Here is a 20602-nt window from a genome sequence, read left to right as displayed (position 1 = left end):
TATTATTTTTTTATTCTATAATTAAAGCTGTCGAACGAAATACATATACTTTCTTCATTTCTTTAAAACTTAACTTTGTTTGAAAAAAATTATCGTGTTCACTAAAAGACTTTTTTATTGTTTTTACCCTTTATTACGTACGCCAATGTGTGTGTGTGTGTGTGTGAGCAGCTTCCTGGCACAATTGTAATCGTAGAGTAATGGAACTTGCAGGCATTAGCTATTATGTAAAAAGCTGAAAATTATTAAATTTTGGAAGGGTAAGGTCACGGTTTTGCAAAATGTGCAATTCACACAATTAGCCGTAAGCTTGGACATCGTTATCACAGACTTCAAACTCGGTTAATTTTTGAGTGTATAAAAACCCACACCAATTACGGTCTAACTTTTACCTATGCATAGATTGAACTATTGTCAATCATTCTGATTTGCAAATTAATCTGGCCAAAAAGAGAAAACCTCTTAATAGATAACATCAGTTTGTATTAACGTCAAAAACTTTATTAGAAATGCCGTCATCATACAGAGAAGTATGGTGGTGTAACAAAGTTTATTACTATATCATAAACTTGTTTACAGATAAAATTAACTTTCTATAATAAGGAACAAAAAATCTGCCTGGCCCTCCTTGGTCCAAGCTTGGGTGGAGAGGGGGCTTGGGTGGAGAGGGGGCTTGGGCGCTGATCATATGCATATATGGTCAGTCTCTAGGGAATTGTTATATTGGCATCATCTGTGTTAAACAGCTCTTCTGGGAGAAGAGCATTCCAAAATAAAACCATTGTTATCCAGTCTTGGGTAGTGCCATAGCCTCTGTACCATGGTCTTCTTCCATTGTCTTGGGTAAGAGTTCTCTTGTATGAGGGTACACTCAGGCACACCATTTTATTTGTTAACTTATTTCCTTTCCTCACTAGGCTATTTTCCATGCTGGAGCCCCTGGCCTTATAGTCTATTGCTTTTTCAACTAGGGTTATGGCTTATAAACTAGTAATAATGACACTCTAATACTGTATCAGTCTATTTTCAAAAGTTTACGGTAGACCTACACCAAAATGTTCCATCTGAATAAGTATGCGCATAACTTTTAGATCTTTGAACTAATTCAAACGTGACATTAAGCAGCTACTTTTAATGTACAATGTTATGTATTCCCAATTCCATTTGGTGTTCCAGTACGGTACAATACAAATTTACCAAACTTGACAACAAGCACATCGCAAAAGATATAGTTACGTTGTTCAACTTCTTTTTTAACTCGTTAAAACTATTAGAAGGGTAATTAACTAACATTCTCCTTCATTTAAAAGATAAATATTTGTGAACATAGTTGCACAAACATAGGCTCATACTGGTTTATATGGAGTCTATAGCCAAACTATAAATCCTAGATTTTAAAATACTACATGTATATATTTACATTTTACGGTGACATTTCTGTTATTCTCAAGTTAATATTACTCATTTTATATCGTACAGTTATATAAGTAATGGAAGTAATATTCCTATGGGCAATTAATTAAAAATTTTGCTAGGATAACTTTATGAAGAAAAAAAAATAAAAATAAAAACTTTTTCACGGCGGTTAAATATATTATAGTTACCCTTAATAAGTTTTCTTTAAATTAAAAGTTGTATCATTTTCATTTTCTTAACCCCTCTGATCCATGGGTAACTTGCTTATATATTTCACTCGTATATCAATTAAATATTAAATTATATTCATGCGTATATATTCTGAACTCATATTATATTTCAATTAATCTATTGAAAGAATGTTTAAGTGTACCCTAAGCAAAAGCATAGAATTTCAGCTGATGAAAAGGCTAAAGAATGCAGACTATGGGGAGGTCTCTGATTAGTTGAAGCAATTCCTTAACCAGGGGGACAACTTTTTGGGTATTTCTGCATAAATTTGGGAATTTATAGAGGTGTTTAGGAGCATCTAGTATGGGAAATCCCATATGCCTGGTGATTGTAAAACACTATCTAAATACTCATGAATAATTCGGTCTTCCATGAGATTTATAATGACTGAGAATTACTTAATTACATTTTATTGCTTTCCTTTGCTATGGAATTTATTACAATTATAATTTTATTGATATATCTTTCAGAGCACAAAATTAAATCAGAACACAATTTCATCATTAAAAAACTAAATTTTACTGTTTGTGGTTTCACAAATACCATGATTAAAAGTAAATACAGAATATATAATTATAGAGGATACAAGGTATACACATTAGAGCCTTTAGTAAGTTGCAGGTTTCTTGTGTTGCAAAATACCTGGAGAAATTATTTCTGGTATGGAGAATTTTTAGGATGTCCCTGACGGTGTAAACTGTAGAGGATGAAGGAATTAAGTCTTGTCTTCTAACTTGTGATCCTGCAAACAATGAAGGCTTTAATGGGTAAGGATGGGCACACTTCACAAGTTTTTATTGTTTCTATTATATTCTCGTTGATGTCTTATTACTCAAAATACTGGAAATTTGAATATCTTGTGGATGCAGTAGATTTCCATGATTGATAGTAAACCATTGAATTTCTTTAGGGGTCATTTATTGGCGAAGGATTTTCATGAAAAGACATTTCCCATGAGGTTATGAAATGAGATTGTTTCCAGATTTGGCTTTAACTCTTCAATTAACAATAGGATGGTGTATAATTGTAGCTATGTGGTTTGAGTTCCAGTTAGGGACACCCCAATCACCTACAATTGAAGTTGTTACTAGGAAAATATATTTCAGTCAACAACTTGACATTCATTCTTTATTTTTCTAATGTAAAAAAATAAATGCTTTGATATAATTCTGTATACACATACTGTATGAATACACATATATCATTCTTTTGAATACAAACAAATACAATCATTATGACAAATATGTACAATTATTTTGCTTCAAGAAACTACCATTGTCTCACTTTTCATTAGTTTGAAAGTCCATGGCCAGCTACGCCTACTAATTAGTCTCTCTCTCTCTCTCTCTCTCTCTCTCTCTCTCTCTCTCTCTCTCTCTCTCTCTCAAACTGTAGGGTACTGATCAATCCCAGTGATAGGGCGTATGTTAGTCATACTGCTAAAATTTCTAATATTTAAGTGTTATATCTTTTATCTATCGCGTAATTGTATCTTCAAGCATGGATTTATAGAGGAAGAATTAGTTTTAAGAAGGTTATAATGAGTTTCCTTGTTCAAGTTTCGTCCAAATGCATGTGATTGGGGGGCCGTTGCAGAGGTCGAGCAAACTCAAAAGTGTGACTCGACGTCTGCTGTCTGAGCGATCAGCCGAGCTTTGGTTTGGATACTTAATAAGGTGTTTTGAAAAAAGAACAATAACTTTGAAAGATTGTACCAAAGAATTGAACAAGAATGAACATTGCCTGGGAAAACAACACAGGGATACAGCCTACTTTAGAGTAAAATAGGTAAGGTCAACTGTTATCAGTACAGTTCAATATGAGTACACTTAATACAACTTTACCCACTTCTTATGTTCCCACATGAATATAAATCATTGTTCTTTAATTGGAGTATGACTTCAGTAAAGCTGGAAATGCCGTTATGAATTTAGATTTGATATGGGTGATTATAATTCCAAGTCAGCTTGACTGTCACTTTTCACTTCGACCACAAACAGTGCTGGGGGTGTATGTATGATTACGGCTGCCTATGAGTACGGCAGTGTAGGGGGGGGGGGGGGAGCTGTCGCAGGGGGTCGTTAGCCCCCCATTAGGTAAGTAGGCAGAGACATGGCCTGTAGTTTAAGTTAGTTGGTGTCCATACTTAATGCTCGCTGGAGGAACTGGCCGCTGATATACAAAGGCTCCCAGTGCTATACGTGTATATACTGTTGCTGCCTAAAATTTTGCCCGGTTTAATTATTTGCTTGCTCTCAAGAATAAATGCTCCCTTAAGTCGGTAGACAGGCTGCTATGTTCAGGTAAATCTGGATAAACTACAAGTACAAAAATATGCACTTTTTCTGGGTAAATACGCAACTGTGTGTGACAGGTTTAATGTGCAAATCTGTCATTAATATAATCCTTCTTGTGCCTATAGTCTTGTGGATCTTGACTGTTCACTTTTATACCCTGGCTATGTATGGTTATACAATGACAACCTGAACCCATAGAAGTTGGTTTTCTTTGGGCAACGCTGTGGTTTTTTACCCTGCTAGGCCTTCTGAAGCTGCCCCTTTGGTGTCTCTCCGACTCCTGCAGGCCTTGACCTCAAACAAGGCTGGCAATAAGAAGTGTGTTCACTATTACTCCTCTTCTAGGTCTTTCTCCTTCTCTGCCTCGTCTTCTTTAGATTGTTTAGACTGCTACTTTAAGAAGAAGATATCATTGAAGAAGCCTAGGAAAAGAGATTGACGAAGGGCTTGCAGGAGACTCCGACAGCTCACACGTGGGATGGATGGTATGGTACCAAGAACCAAACCAGACTGGGAAGGTGTCTTGGTATACGGTACAGGATTTTACGCCCTTGCTTTACCAGTGCTCAGTCTCCTTTCGGACTATGTGTGCACACTGTAGGTAGAGATGAAGGGATCAGTCTTTCTACCCCCCTTTATCTGTGACACAACTAATCTCTATTTATGTAAGAGAGAGAAAGAGGTGGTGTGATCGTCATCTCCTCTTACGCCTATTGACGCAAAGGGCCTCGGTTAGATTTCGCCAGTGGTTTCTATCTTGAGCTTCTAATTCAATACTTCTCCATTCATCGTCTCCTACTTCGCCCTTCATAGTCCTCAGTCATTATCACTCTAGGCCAATAAAAGGTCTATCTGCCTCCTCTCCCATCGATGAGTCTTGTAGGCCTTAACTCTTCAGGGTCATTGCTATTTCGTGCCTTTTGATCACAACAAAGCTCTTGGAGCTTTGTGAGGCCAAGCTCTTCGGGACCTGCGCCTAACAAGGAAGAAACAGGCTTATCTTCAAGTCTAGCACAGCGTTTTTTGTTCTTTTCCAAGGGGATGACATAAGGCTACTCAACAATCCTTTTTGGCGGGTAGGAGTACTAAGAGGAGAGGCGAGAGTTTGCGAGACCCTTGCCTCGTGTGAGACACTTGCCTCGCCTTAATACCCATGGTAGGTTTGTAAGACCCTTGCCTCGCCTTAGTACAAATGTCGGGTTTGTGAAACCCTCCTCGCTAGCGCTATAGTAGCGTACGCTACTTTTTTTTAACCGTAAAGGAGATTCAACGCTGGCGGGTTTCAATTCTCCTTTACTGAATCTCACCGGCGCTTGCAGCGCTTTGCAGACGCTCGCCAGTGTTTGCCAGTATCAAATGGTGTTCACGAGCGCTTACAAGTGTTTGTGGATGATCGCCAGCGTTCGCGAACGCTCGCCAGCACTCGCTGGCAAGCCTATACGAACCTGCCGAGTGTTTGTGTTCTTGGCATTCTGGGATAACAAAACCTTCATGCAAGACTTCGCTTCTGTACGGGTAACTCTCGTCCCTGAGAAATTTTACACAACTACAGGTGTTCGTTTAAACTCTATAAAATGCTGAAATGAACCCCTGTGGTGCATGCGCTCTCGCCATGGCAAAATCTAAGGGTTATTGCCACCAACACAGTTTACTACCGATGGCTTGAGTCAGCCGTATGCGTCAGTGTGCCCTTGGACACAAAGAATTCTCGTTAGACGCCAAGTTTCGGGAAATATAATCCTTCTGGGTTATTTTCTCGGGCTTTGTTGCCCGACGAAATCGAGAGCTCTTCAGAGCACTGCACAACGAGCTTGGGATATGCAGTACTGTATACCCTTACAAGGTTATTACTTTAAGCCTTTATTCTCAAGGATAGGTATTAGCTTCTGCTTATATTTACGAATGATAGCAAGCCCTGCCCACAATGCAAACAGGCAAACATTTTCAGCTTCTCATTAAGTTTATGAATGATAGTAAGCCCCATACACAAGGTGGCCAGACGAATGTTGTAAGTTTCTCATTATGTTTACGAACGTTAGTAAGCCCGGCTTACAACGCGGGCAGGCAAACCAACGGAGCTATGATTGCTACACTAGCTGTATGTTTTGTTTTCCTGGGTGCATATGCTCACATCTTAAAAATACTAAAAATTCCTTGGGCAATAATGTTGCCATTGATTGCACATACATTATTCCTGCAAGCGGGCTCAGACTTGTCAAATGTTTACCCGCAGGCAAAGAGGTTACACATGGGGCCGCAGATGGACATGTGCATATGCAGGCAAGCAATTTTTTTGCCAGTGAGTACTGTAGACCATCTTGCAATTAGAACTCTGTTCTAATAAATCTTTAGTGTTAATGGCTATATACCATACTAGAAACCAACTTATGTACTGCATTGCTCTTCTTCCTTTCCGTAACCTGACATACTGGATAGGCTGTCTCCCTTCATCCCAGGTAGTTCCTTTCTAACTTTTATTGGGGGTCTTGGTTTTGAAAATTCTGAAAGTTCACATAAGCAAATCTGTTTACTGAAAGTGAACATTTGAAACTTATACCAGTTTTACTGATCAGAGACGAAGAAATACGAATGTTTTTGTCGTTCATTGGAAGAAGGATGTTTCGGTTATAAACATTTATCAACGTTTTCCAACCAAGTTCTGGACACAACTAATAATTTGGGTTATGCCCGTATTTTCGTCCGAATCCCTGGTCTGTGTTAAGTGTCTGTAGATGGACTTATGTATACATTACCTGTCCAAGAAAAGATTGAAGACACGTCTCAATCTTGCCTTTCAGAAGTAGTTGTGTGCGATTGATCGTTACTTACTGGTCTCTTGCCCGAAAACAATCGCTAAGGAGATTCGCTGTAATAACATCTTCCTCAGGGAGTACTGTCTACCCTGGTTTACCGATTATGACATATTTATTTGGCCAACTCTCATTGGATTGGTGGCAGTTGGAGCAAGATCCTCCGCCCCTTCTTAGCAGGTGTGTGTAACTGGTTGCATGTCTTGACGTCACCTTGAGATGTTACTTGCTATGCAATCTCTAGACCCCGTGAGAGGAACCGAGGAGAATTGACTTCGCTTGAGGGTCAAGGTCGCTTGTTCCACTCAATGGAACTTGCTAACCCTTAGGTTATGGTTGACCATCCTACTGGATATTGGTTGACCAGGTAGTCCAGAGCCCTTCCCAGTTTCCGATGATTGTGGTGGGTGGGGGGAATTTTTCGTCACAGGTAAACTGCAGGAACAATCTGTTCCCCGCAGTCGTAATAGCCTTTATGAAGGAATGCCTCCTCCTGTAGGAGTGCATAACGCTACTCACGAGGCTGCTTCGGGAGACAGGTCGTACGAAAATACCCTGGTCTATCCTACTTGGGTATGAACACAGACTCTAGTTTTGTAAGGAAATCTTGCGCAGTGTTGCATATCCATTCACCGAGTAAGGTGGGCAGACGAGCTCATCTACCTGACTAAGAGAGGCGTCTCACTTCTGCTACACGTAGTGTTCTCTTTAGGGCGAGTCTTTCCATCAAGACCCTCACACACAAGAAGCAAGGTCTAGAACAAAAGCGAGTTCTACATCGTGATACCTGGGCGAGCTGAGAAAGGCACGCACGGTTAGATCTGTTGCCTTTGAGAACTGGGAAAGGTGCACAGTTCCAACTCTCACCTTGCAGTTGGGGAAACTGGAACGAGCATGCTCTACCAGTTTTTGCCCTATGATCATGGACACACTCTTCTAAAGTGCACACAGGTAACAATTACCTGTAAGAGCTGAGAAAGGCTCGCTTTTCCAACTATCACCTCGGGAGTACACGCTCCCAGCAGGACAAATAAGAAGAGGTGTGCAAGCTAGGGCACCTTACCAGCATTCGCCTTGCCAAAGCTCACCCTTGCAAAGAGGTATGGCATATAGCTTCCCCTTCACAGACTGACCATCTTCAGACTGTTCCACCTTTGTTCGAGACCACAGTAAGGAAGGTCTTTCTGTTAGGGGATCAAGTACTGGCGGAGCTTTCTATCGAAAGGCCAATTGCTAGCACCAGTGGCAAAATGGCTGGGACATGTAACATCTCTCGAGAAGTTAGTTCCCCATGGCCGTCTCCACATACGGTCCCTATAGTGACAGCTGATGATCTTCTGGTCTTTACACAGAGACCCACCGAGTACCCTAGTTCCAGTGGGCCCCGGACAGAAGAGAGACCTGAGTTGGTGGATATCAGACACCAAACTCCTCAGAGGAGCAGATCCTCTCTCTCCTCCCCTAGATCTGTTGCTCTTCACAGACACATTAAAAGAAGGGGGACTTGTCTGTTACACCGGACATCATCCAGACTTTGTCCAAATCCGAAAGGCAGTGCCACAAAACCTCCTGGAAATAAGGGCAGCCTACCTGACCCTCAGGTACTTTCATCAGCTCCTTTCAGGGCATTATGTAATGCTGATGAATGTCAACACTACAGTAGTGTCCCACTCAAACAAACAAGGAGAGACCTTTACTCAATATCTATATCTGCTAGCTGTGAAAATCCTAAGGTGGATGGAAGAAAATTTGGTAGCCTCAACAGCCCACTTTATCTGGGGCAAGAAGAATGTACTTGCGAACAATCTGAACAAGAGGACTCAGATAGTTGGATCCGTGATGTCGGGAACTTTAGGTGTACCACTTACCAGTACCGGAACCATAAGCGTTTAAGCTGGATGCTTTTCAACACCCTTGTATGCATTCCCCTCCTTCTGCCTAGTAAGGAGGGTATTGAACAGGGTAAGGGCATCGCAAAATCTAGCAAAGACCATGGGATCTGCTGTGACAACATAGAGAATGGTTTCCGGACCCTCTATATCTGTTCACAGGTACCAAGAGAGTTCCCTCTACTTTTTGAGCTACTCAGACTACCTCACGTGAAGATTTTCCACCAAGCGATACCATGGTTAGGTCTTCACACCTTGAGGCTATCCAGCAACTATTCGCAAGAGAGGGTTTTTGAAGCCGGTTGCTATGCACATGGCAAGATACCTCCAGGAGTCGTCGTGTATGGTGTATCAGGCAAAGTGGTCTATCTTTTGTGGTGGAGGTTATTGATGAGGTAGCTCTCCACTCAGTGCTGGGGGTGGGAACTCACTCAGTGTCGGTGGTGAAAGGCTTTTGTTCAGCCTTTAACATTGTCTTTGAACTGTGTCAAGTTAACATTTCTTCCTCGACGGAATTGTCACTCCTCATACAGAACTTCCAGCATTCCTGCCCTCATTCGAAAGTTAGACCACCTCCTTGGAACATTGTCAGGGTCTTACATTCACAGAAAGGAGCTCCTTATGACCCTCTGCGTCAAGCATTGGATAAGGACTTGACCTCAAAGATGGTTTTCTTTTTGCTCTGACTTATGCAGGTAGAGTCAGCGAGCTACATTGTCTTTTTTAAGTCATCACCCATTCCAGGGGATGGTTGGTAGGTCACACTCGGTTTTGTCCCTGAGTTTGTTGCAAAGACTAAAAATCTGTCCTTAGCGAATCCTAGATTTGGGCCCTTCCGGATTGGGAGTCTCTGAACAGTAACAGACGATACTGATCAACTGTAACTATGCCCCATAAGAAAGATGAGGTTATATCTCAAAAGGATGAGAAGAGCTCGACCCCAGATCAACAAGCTGTTCATCAGCATGGGGAAGACCAAGAGGAGAATCATGAAGAACTCAATCTCCTCTTGGATCAGGCGAGTAATAGAAAAGGGCACTGGCCTCAAATACCTCAACGTCAGGTAGACGTCCCCCTGCCCATGATGTCAGGGGAGTAAGTACTTCCCTGGCATTCCGAAATAAATTTTCTGTTCAGCTGGTACTACAAGCAGGTAGGTGGAAACATCAAACAACATTCACCTTCTGCTACCTGCAAGACATAATGGAGAGGAGCCTAGACACATTCTCAATAGGTCCTGTGGTGGCTGCTCATAACGTGATCTAAACATTAAAAATTCCTTGCGGGAAAAGTACCAGTGGTTCGAGGGCGGAGGATTACCCGTGAAGTAAGTCGAGGATGAATGTGGCAGTGACTGGCCACTTCCTACTTCATCTTTCCCTCTCTTGGGGTGCAGCATTTGGGGAACTCTGCACAACTGACCTTGTTCTTCTGTGGGTGAGTTTCATGCTCTTTGGACAACCGCATATACATTTACAGTATATATTTGTTATGTCCTTGTCCTCCTGTCAGGGGGAGGTGGAAAGAAATACATATTAGTAGAGGGCACGGCTTGAATAGCTACGATGTATGTTCCAAGAGGTTAATTCCTTACTCTCCAGCAATGATTGCCCAGGCCGTTCTCCTACGAGGATAACGTGGTGCAGAATCCCTCAACTATACAGAGGCCATCCCGGGACAGTTGCCAGCCAGTTGGTTTTGGACTTCCACCTAAAGCTGAGTCTCCAGAGTAATGAGTGGAAGGTTTGTATTTTGCACAGGAATAAAGGACAAATTTGGAAGTAATTTGTATTTTTTCAATATTAAACTTACCCGATAATCATGTAGCTGTCAACTCCGTTGCCCGACAGAATTCTATGGAGGGATACGCCAGCTATCACAATACTAGAAGGGGGTGTACTTACCAGCGCCACCTGTGGCCAGGTACTCAAGTACTTCTTGTTGACACCTCCTCAATTATTCCTCTGTCGTGCTTCCGGCAAGACGTTCTGGGATACGCTTATGTTCTTGGAGTATTTTCACGACTTTGGTGAAGTATTTCTCTTTGATTTCGGCTGTCGCTTTACTGGAAACTTTTATATTAGCTTAGTTAGCTTTTGGAATTAATTTGATTAATTATGGTGACGAAGAGAGTATGAACTCTCTTTCACCTTTAAATGGCCGACCCTTCCCTTAGACGGAAGTGTTGGTGTCTAAGAGAGTATAGACTTTCTTTCTTAATTTTGCTTAACAAAAGTTATAGATTTATTTTATATCTCTCCGCCTCTTATAGGCCTCTTCGATTAACTTCCTTTTATTATAAACTTATTAAAATTAATTTTTATATTTGTTTATATTCGACCTTCCTAATAGTAGGCGGTCTTTTCTTGGTACCGAAGTTAATTAACATTGAGCCCGTCATTTTGTTTTACCTGTTAACATATTATGCTATTTTAATGTCTTTGAAAGAATTTCTTTGATAGTCTCGTACTGTTTTCAAAGTTGAACTAACGTTTTGTTTTGTCTCTGCAGTTGTTGACGTTCAGAACGTTCAACTTGCGCTCTATCGTTACGATAGAGAAAGAATTTTCACGGTTTCACGTTGCAGTAAGAGTAACCGTGTCTAGCGTTTTGTTCATTCTTTCTTAACTTAATGGTTTTAATCCTAATAAAGGAACTTTTCATTTTGGGAAATATTTCAGTTTTTTCCTTTAACAATAATATGTTTTAACGATATATATGATTGGGCTCTTCTCTCAGGTTCTAAGTCAAGAGAGAGAGAGAGAGAGAGAGATAGAGACGGAGGGAGAAAGAGGAGGATAAACGTTTCATTCAAGCGAGTAACGTTGTTATCGTTTTTGCTCTTCTCCCTAGTCTCTTTAGGGGAAGAAGGTAAACGTTTCTAGAGTGATCTAGTGTTTAGTCTCTTTCCAGCCACTGAATTATTTATCTTTCATTAGATTTTTCTGTTACATTGTAATTCTGTTTTCGCAATTACTAACTTTTGAGAAAGGATAGAATTGCGTGTTTCAGGTACAAACCACTTAAAGTTTCGAGTTCAGTGAAATAAGTGCAAACAGAAAATCAAAGTGATAAGTGATTAGCGCAAAGTGTGTCAGTGTTGTGCGTGAGGGTACTTCTGTGCGCGCCAGTCGTCCTCCCAGTCCGGGACCTCTTGCAAGCTCCCAAGCCCAGGGGAGAAGCAATGTCGAAGGGCAGAAGGGTTCAGCAGGCCTTGATCGGCGCACAGAAGTATCCTCGGTGGTTGTGGGCGTGTCTTACCGAGACCGTCACTCCCACCCGCAGACGATTGAGCCCTTATTTTGCTCGTCTGCAGAAGAAATTTAGGGGAGAAAACGCTGGTCTCAGGTCTCAAGACCTCTTAAACGTAAAGTCCAGACCTATGCCAGACGTACGAAGTTAGAGTTCAACAACCCGGATGCAGTCATTGGGTTAGCTCTGACTCTCCTCAGTCATCAGTTGAATGCACTCCGCCTAAGAGGAGTAAGGTTCTGCCACAACAGAGCTCGACTGTTAAGGCTTTACCTCAGCCTACTGTAGTTTCTGCCGACCCCAAGTGGACTCTACTACAGTCCATGCAAGCACAGCTTTCGGACTTGATGCGTGAGTGTCGGGCTGAGAGTGTTGCGCCTCCGCCTACACTCCCTCCGCCTGCGCTCGCTCCGCCTGATCGCAGTACCACCTGCCAGGCGTACGATGTTGAGCCACGTTCTGAGTTTGCTGTTCCCAGTGGTGTTCAGCCTCCGCCTTCCTTAAGGCAACCTTTACAATGGGATCAGGAGGATTATACCTCTCTTCCTCCGCCTCCACTTGCTGCTCCACCAGTGATGCAACACTCGGTTGAGGTACAACAACCTCTCCCGTCCATGAGTCAGTCTCCTCAGCTCTCGCTGCAGCGAGCTCAACCCTCCTCAAGGCAAGCACCTCAACACCTTAGCCTTGCGCCTCAGGAGCCTCAACTTGCGAGATTTTTACTGCGTTCTGCGCAGCCACTACCTTTTCGCTCTCAGCTCACACCGCAGGAACCTCAACTCGTTCCTCAGGAACTTGCTACTGCGCATCCGCCAACCACTCAGCAAGCGCAACCCTTGAGTTCAGCCACTCATGCCAGGAGTCAGCCTCCTCCACCCATGCGCCTACCTTCTGCTACTTCCTTTGATCAGCCTTTGCAGACTGAGCCTCAGGTGTTCCCTCAACAGAGTCTTGAAGAGGAAACCACAACTATTGTTGTTCCAGCTCGTTCTGACTCTGCTGTTCAGCATACCTTACCTCCATTTTCAAACCTTATGATAATGGAGGTTATTTGTATTACTTATAAAAATATATTTGTATTCCTGGCAATATATTTTTAACAATATCGCAAAATATGGCAAAAATATGAATCATGAGTTATGAATGTAAGGTATATATTATGTTGATATTAAAACCCCATGCAAGCATGCATAAAGCACTCTAGCACTGGTCATGGAATTTCTGAGAAATGTTAAACGCCATGCACACGCTCTGCTTACCTTACATGCTCTGCTTACAGCATGCTCTGCATACTACATGCTCTGCATACAGCATGCTCTGCATTCAGCATGCTCTGCATACAACATGCTCTACATACAGCATGCTCTGCATACAGCATGCTCTGCATACAACATGCTCTGCATACAGCATGCTCTGCATTCAGCATGCTCTGCATACAACATGCTCTGCATACAGCATGCTCTGCATTCAGCATGCTCTGCATACAACATGCTCTACATACAGCATGCTCTGCATACAGCATACTCTGCATACAACATGCTCTGCATACCTTACCGCATGCTTCTCAGTCACACATCTTTGGTTGTTGCCAACTCACTAGACTGTCAAGCAGTTTCATAACGTTGCCTTCTAGTCTGCTGCTTTTGCACCAGTGAACCCTCACTGAGAGAACTTAGCTTTTCTAGGATATGGTCCCTGTAGATGAGAAAGTTCTTTTCTCCCTCCTTCTGATATTCCCTTGAGGACTCTGTCATTTGGAGGGAGCCTTTAGCTGCATAGCCTCCTATGGACTTTTATTTAAGCATAACATGCTTCCAGGGAAGGTAATGGTTCCACTTCAGTCGCTAATCCCGTCTGTTACCACACCTGCTCCCATAGACCTTGAGCTGTGTTACAAGACATGCAGTCCAAGCTTAGTCCTTGTTAGAGGATTTTTTGTTTACGGAGTCAATGTGTCACGGGGAAGACGTTCAACAACCAACAGAAGTGACTTGTTGTGACGCAGTGCGGCAACCTCAGCAACCCGATAAGGAGTTTGTCTGTACGACCCAGACAGTCTAGACAGATTCGGGTTGTCACTGTACTTCCTCGCTTGCCCATGATTGACAGTTCACAGACTGTGCAGCAGTACCATGATCTTGTGTCCGGCTCCGTCAGACGACTGGCTTTTAAGAGCTCCCACAAGTCGTCGCTGTCTGGAGATTTTCAAATGGACTATGGATCTGACCAAGGAACTGGGCCTCCTGGTCAATTTTGAGGAGTCTCAGCTCGTCCCATCCCAGACCATTGTCTCCTTGGGTATGGATCTTCAGAGTCGAGCTTTTCGGACTTTTCCGTCGGCCCCAAGGATCTTCCAAGCCCTAGAATGCATCCAGAGCATGCTGAGAAGGAACCGATGCTCAGTCAGGTAGTGGATGAGTCTAACAGGGACACTTTCATCGCTGGCCCTGTTCATCGTGTTAGGGAGACTCCACCTCCCCCCCCTTCAGTATCATCTAGCTGCTCACTGGATAAAGGACATGACGCTACAGACGGTCTCAGTTCCTGTTTCCGAAGAGAGGAGGTCTTCTCTCGCGTGGTGTAAGAACAGCTTTCTTCTCAAGGAAGTCTACCTTTGGCTGTTCAGAAACACGACCGCCGTCTCCTCTCGGACGCATCAGACACGGGCTGGGGTGCGACTTTGGACGGACAAGAATGCTCGGGAACATGGAATCAGGAGCAAAGGACACTTCACATCAATTGCAAGGAGTTGTTGGCGGTTATTCTGGCCTTGATAAACTTCAAGTCCCTCCAGCTTAACAAAGTGGTGGAGGTGGACTCTGACAACACCACAGCCCTGGCTTACATCTTCAAGCAGGGAGGGACTCTTTCGTGGAAGTTGTTCTAGATCGCAAGGGACCTACTCATCTGGTCTAAAGATCGAAAGCTAACTGGTAACGAGGTTCATTCAGGGCGGTATGAATGTCATGGCAGATCACCTCAGCCGGAAGGGTCAGGTCATCCCCACAGAGTGGACCCTTCTCAAGAATGTTTGCAGCAGACTTTGGGCCCTGTGGGGTCAGCCAACCATAGATCTGTTCACTACCTCGATAACCTAGAGACTCCTGTTGTATTGTTCTCCGATTCCAGACCCAGCAGCAGTTCACGTGGATGCTTTTCTGCTGGATTGGTTCCATCTCGACCTGTATGCATTCCCGCCGTTCAAGATTGTCAACAGGGTACTTCAGAAGTTCTCCTCTCACAAAGGGACACGGCTGACGTTGGTTGGCTCCGCTCTGGCCTGCGAGAGAATGGTTCTTAGAGGTACTGCAATGGCTGGTCGACATTCCCAGGACTCTTCCTCTAGGAGTGAACCTTCTAAGTCTACCTCACGTAAAGAAGGTACACCCAATCCTCCACGCTCTTCGTCTGACTGCCTTCAGACTTTCGAAAGACTCTCAAGAGCTAGGGGCTTTTCGAAGGAGGCAGCCAGAGCGATTGCCAAAGCAAGGAGAACATCCACTCTCAGAATCTATCAGTCTCAAGGGGAAGTCTTCCGTAGCTGGTACAAGACCAATGCAGTTTCCTCAACCAGTACCACTGTAACCCAGATTGCTGACTTCCTGTTATATCTAAGGAAAGTAAGATCCCTTTCAGCTCCTACGATCAAGGGTTACAGAAGTATGTTGGCAGCGGTTTTCCGCCACAGAGGCTTGGATCTTTCCACCAACAAAGATCTACAGGACCTCCCTAGGTCTTTTGAGACCTCAAAGGAACGTCGGTTGTCCACTCCAGGCTGGAATCTAGACGTGGTCCTAAGGTTCCTTATGTCATCAAGATTTGAACCTCTCCAATCAGCCTCTTTTTAGGACCTCACATTAAAAACTCTTTTCCTCGTGTGCTTGACAACAGCTAAAAGAGTAAGTGAGATCCACGCCTTCAGCAGGATCATTGTTTTCACATCTGAAACGGCTACATGTTCCTTGCAGCTCGGTTTTTGCTAAACGAGCTTCCTTCACGTCCTTGGCCTAAGTCGTTCGAGATCCCAAGCCTGTCCAACTTGGTGGGGAATGATCTGAAGAGAGTACTTTGCCCAGTTAGAGCTCTTAGGTACGATCTAAAAAGGTCTTAACCTTTACAAGGACAATCAGAAGCCTTATAGTGTGCTATCAAGAAACCTTCTTTTCCAAGTTCTAAGAACTCAGTTTCTTACTATTCAGGCTTCTGATTAGAGAAACACATTCTCATCTGAAGGAAGAAGACCTTGCTTTGCTGAAGGTAAGGACACATGAAGTGGGAGCTGTGGCTACTTCAGTGGCCTTCAAACAGAGCCATTCTCTGCAGAGTGTTATGGATGCAACCTATTGGAGAAGCAAGTCAGTGTTCGCATCATTCTATCTCAAAGATGTCCAGTCTCTTTACGAGTACTGCTACACCCTGGGACCATTCGTAGCAACGAATGCAGTAGTAGGCGAGGGCTCAGCCACTACATTCCCATAATCCCATAACCTTTTAACCTTTCTCTTGAATACTTTTTATGGGTTGTACGGTCGGCTAAGAAGCCTTCCACATCCTTGTTGATTTGGCGGGTGGTCAATTCTTTCTTGAGAAGCGCCGAGGTTAAAGGTTGTGATGAGGTCCTTTAGTATGGGTTGCAGCCCTGTATACTTTAGCACCTTTGAGTTGATTCAGCCTCCCAAGAGGAACGCTGCGCTCAGTAAGGAAGACGATCTTATTAAAGGCAGAGTAACGGTTCAAGTCGACTTCCTTACCAGGTACTTATTATTTCATTGTTATTGTGGATAACTGATTATATGAAATACGGGATACTTAGCTATCCTTTAATCTTGTACACTGGTTTTCACCCACCCCCCTGGGTGTGAATCAGCTACATGATTATCGGGTAAGTTTAATATTGAAAAATGTTATTTTTATTAGTAAAATAAATTTTTGAATATACTTACCCGATAATCATGATTTAATCGACCCTCCCTTCCTCCCCATAGAGAACCAGTGGACCGAGGAATAATTGAGGAGGTGTCAACAAGAAGTACTTGAGTACCTGGCCACAGGTGGCGCTGGTAAGTACACCCCCTTCTAGTATTGTGATAGCTGGCGTATCCCTCCATAGAATTCTGTCGGGCAACGGAGTTGACAGCTACATGATTATCGGGTAAGTATATTCAAAAATTTATTTTACTAATAAAAATAACATATTTCCAAGCAATACAAACCTAGAACTCTTTACACATACTGACCTGCCAGCAACAACACCCTGAAAGCCCTGCCGAAATTACAAAAGTGACGGTTAGTCGCTAGTGCTGGTGTGAGCGGGAGGGTTAACCTACCCTGCTCCCTGTCCCCGCTATGTAGTGGTGGGTAGTTACACGCTGACAAAAAATCTTATCGGCTGGTTTCAGCTTCGCCAAAATAATACTCCATAGTAAAGAGCTCCAGGGTTGCATTGCTAGGAAAAATACAAATTACTTCCAAATTTGTCATATTTAATTAAAGCTTTATAGTATAAATATTTTTTATTGAATTGACATTGGGCTTCAAATGTGTTAATCAGGCAATGATTGTATTCTGAAAGTAATACTGTACCTTGTTGTACTCTGAAAAATTTTGCTCAAGGTCTTTAGACGTTTATTGAAAAGTAATAGGATTTTTATTACCCTATTCAGAGGTATAGGTATTATTCTGATATTTCCTTTTGAGAAGTCAAACAATTGAACTTTTCCTCTGATATTTTTATGCCGTTTCAGGAGGATCAACGTTGAACACAAATTGATCGAGATACAGTACAGTGCATCATGCCATCCATCGGTAGTGACTTGAGTCTGGTTACCATGCATTTGGAGCATGTAAAGGTAAGTCATTGAACTAACTAGAATTATTTTACTTTGAAAAAAAAAAAGGTTTTAACCCTTTTACCCCCAAAGGACGTACTGGTACGTTTCACAAAAGCCATCCCTTTACCCCCATGGACGTACTGGTACGTCCTTGCAAAAAAATGCTATTTTTGATCATTTTTTTGAGAAAATTCAGGCATTTTTCAAGAGAATGAGACCAACCTGACCTCGCTAGGACAAAAATTAAGGCTGTTAGAGCAATTTAAAAAAAATATACTGCAAAATGTGCTGGGAAAAAAATAACCCCCTGGGGGTTAAGGGTTGGAAATTTCCAAATAGCCTGGGGGTAAAAGGGTTAATTGATGAGATAATGTACAATGTGATGCCTTAAAACCATTGTTTCATCGTACACTGATTATGCATTGTAAGATGTGTGGGACACCGTAGAGCGGTCTAGTGATCTTTTGAAGTGCGGTACAGAAGGTCCTCAACTCACAAACATTCGGAGATAAAAGCACAAATCCAATTGAAAATAACAAAGATAAGATGAAAAAATACAGTAATAAATCAATACTATATCATTGAATACAGTAAGCAAATTGGCATTTATAATAACATGATATTTATTTCATGTAAAACCTGAATATTTGTTGACTTTTGTAGCTGGAAATTATGGTCATAGGGTTCAGGTTAAGCCTACCCTAGGCCAAAATGTAACAAAATTCAACTAACAAACAGCTTCTTGAAACCAATTTAGTTTGTAAGTTGAGAGACCTATATTTTAAGCCTAGTATTTTGTTTCCCAACTGGTTAGTTGTGTTAGGTGTTATGGTTAAACTTTGCTGTAAAGTTTTAGATGACAAACATTCTAAATGCATTTGGAAGAAGTAGTAGAAAGAGCAGTCAGTCATTTCAGACCTCCATTAATGAAGAGTGTCAATTTGACTCGAGTCTACGGACCGAGCTTTCCCTTGTTAGCATGTTGACCATGAATGATTTTAACATATATTATTAACAATAATAACAAGAGTTGCTATCTTGATCTGGATCACCTCCATAATCTAATGGGTTCTCCTGGAGCTTAATACTTATCCGTTGTTAAAGTTGGTGAGGATCCCGAAAGTAGTTTTGCCGTATACCTGCTAACAGACAGACAAACAGCTGAATAAATGCAGGTTATTTTATTACCACCCTGGCAAAGGAAACAAAGGTAAAAGTCTGCATTAAATGTGGAAGGCAATGTTAATGGATACATATATATTTTATCACAAGGGAGAAGTTTGTACTTAAAGGCTGTTAAGTTTCATCTTTGGAATCTGGAAATATTGATAATATTTCTACTGCCTTTATCATGTTTGCTAATTTGTCTTCAGAGATTGTTTGAAATATGATTATTATTGTTATTCTGATTAGTTAAGCTAAAACCCTAGTTGGAAAAGCAGGGTGCTACAAGCCCAATGGCTCCTACAGGAATAAATCGCCAAGTGAGGAAAGGAAATGAATAAACTACATGAGAAATAATCAACAATCAATATAAAATACCTTATGGTCAGCATCAATGCTAAAATAGATCTGTCATACATAAACTATGAGAGACCTATATCAGTCTGTTCAACATAAAAACATTCGCTGCAGAACTCCCAAAGTTCTTTTACTCCAAAATTATGTAATAATTTTACTTTATTAGGTGAATGAGTGAAATATCTCTAAAGTCTTAAGGTGGACTTTGATCTTAGTTTAGTTTATTACACTTGATGACATAACGTAATCAGGAAAGATATATTCTTTGGGAAAGTTTGCTCAAGTGATTTCACCAATTCAAGAATGAGAAAATTCCAACAATGCTAAAAAACGGTTTGGTGAGATACTACCTCCAGAGAGTTATAGGGTACTTTCCCTGTATTCCTTTCTAATTATGGCTCATTTTTTCTTTGCCTACACATACACCGAATAGTCTGGCCTATTCTTTACGCATTTTCCTCTTTCCTCATACACCTGACAACACTATGATAGCTGAAAGGTTCTTCACTCAAGGGGTTAACTTCTGCACTGTAATTGTTCATTGACCAATTTCCTCATGGTAAGGGTAGAAGAGACTCTTTTGCTATGGTAAGCAGCTATTCTAGGAGAAGGACATTCCAAAATCAAAATAATGTTCCCTACTCTTGGGTAGTGCCATAGCCTCTGTACCATGGTGTTCCTCTGTCTGGGGTGAGAGTTCTCTGTCTTAGGGTACACTCAGGGACACTATTCTATCTGTGTCTTTGTTTCCTTACTGGGCTATTTTCACCGTGGACCCCTTGGCCTTATAACACCCTGAGTTTCTAACTAGTATTGTAGTTTAGCAAGTGATGATAATAATAGTAATAATAATAGTGAATTTTCAATATTAAACTTACCCGATAATCATGTAGCTGTCAACTCCGTTGCCCGACAGAATTCTATGGAGGGATACGCCAGCTATCACAATACTAGAAGGGGGTGTACTTACCAGCGCCACCTGTGGCCAGGTACTAAAGTACTTCTTGTTGACACCTCCTCAATTATTCCTCTGTCGTGCTTCCGGCAAGACGTTCTGGGATACGCTTATGATCTTCGAGTATTTTCACGGCTAATTGGTGAAGTATTCTCTCAGATTTCGGCTGTCGCTTTACTGGAAACCTTCTTATATTAGCTAGATAGCTTTTATATAGTCCTGATTAACGGTTAACGATCTTTTGCTTGATTTTGGAACCCCCTTTGGCTAACTCTTTGGATTCAAGATGTCTGACATTTCGCAAGCCCCCTCCCATAGACGATGTAGGTCTTGCAATAGGCGTATTCCGAAGGCCTCGGTAGATCCTCACACCGCTTGTTCTGACTGTAGGGACAGGCCC

The 20602-nt window shown here is 42.1% G+C and overlaps 1 long non-coding RNA gene across 1 annotated transcript in view; it reads left to right on the top strand.

Moving 5' to 3' along the window:
* The first annotated feature begins 3297 nt into the window (after window positions 1-3297).
* The window catches only part of LOC137633315 (uncharacterized), a 39691-nt gene continuing 22386 nt past the window's right edge, over window positions 3298-20602 (top strand). The window contains exons 1-2 of the long non-coding RNA XR_011042171.1: window positions 3298-3435; window positions 17640-17744. This is a non-coding gene — a long non-coding RNA (uncharacterized lncRNA). The remainder of the gene's footprint in view (window positions 3436-17639; window positions 17745-20602) is intronic.

Source organism: Palaemon carinicauda, chromosome 42 (genome assembly GCF_036898095.1).
Source record: "Palaemon carinicauda isolate YSFRI2023 chromosome 42, ASM3689809v2, whole genome shotgun sequence".
In the NCBI taxonomy this organism is placed as follows: domain Eukaryota; kingdom Metazoa; phylum Arthropoda; class Malacostraca; order Decapoda; family Palaemonidae; genus Palaemon; species Palaemon carinicauda.
The sequence above is the reverse complement of the archived record's forward strand: the minus strand, read 5'-3'. Positions and strand labels throughout refer to the sequence as shown.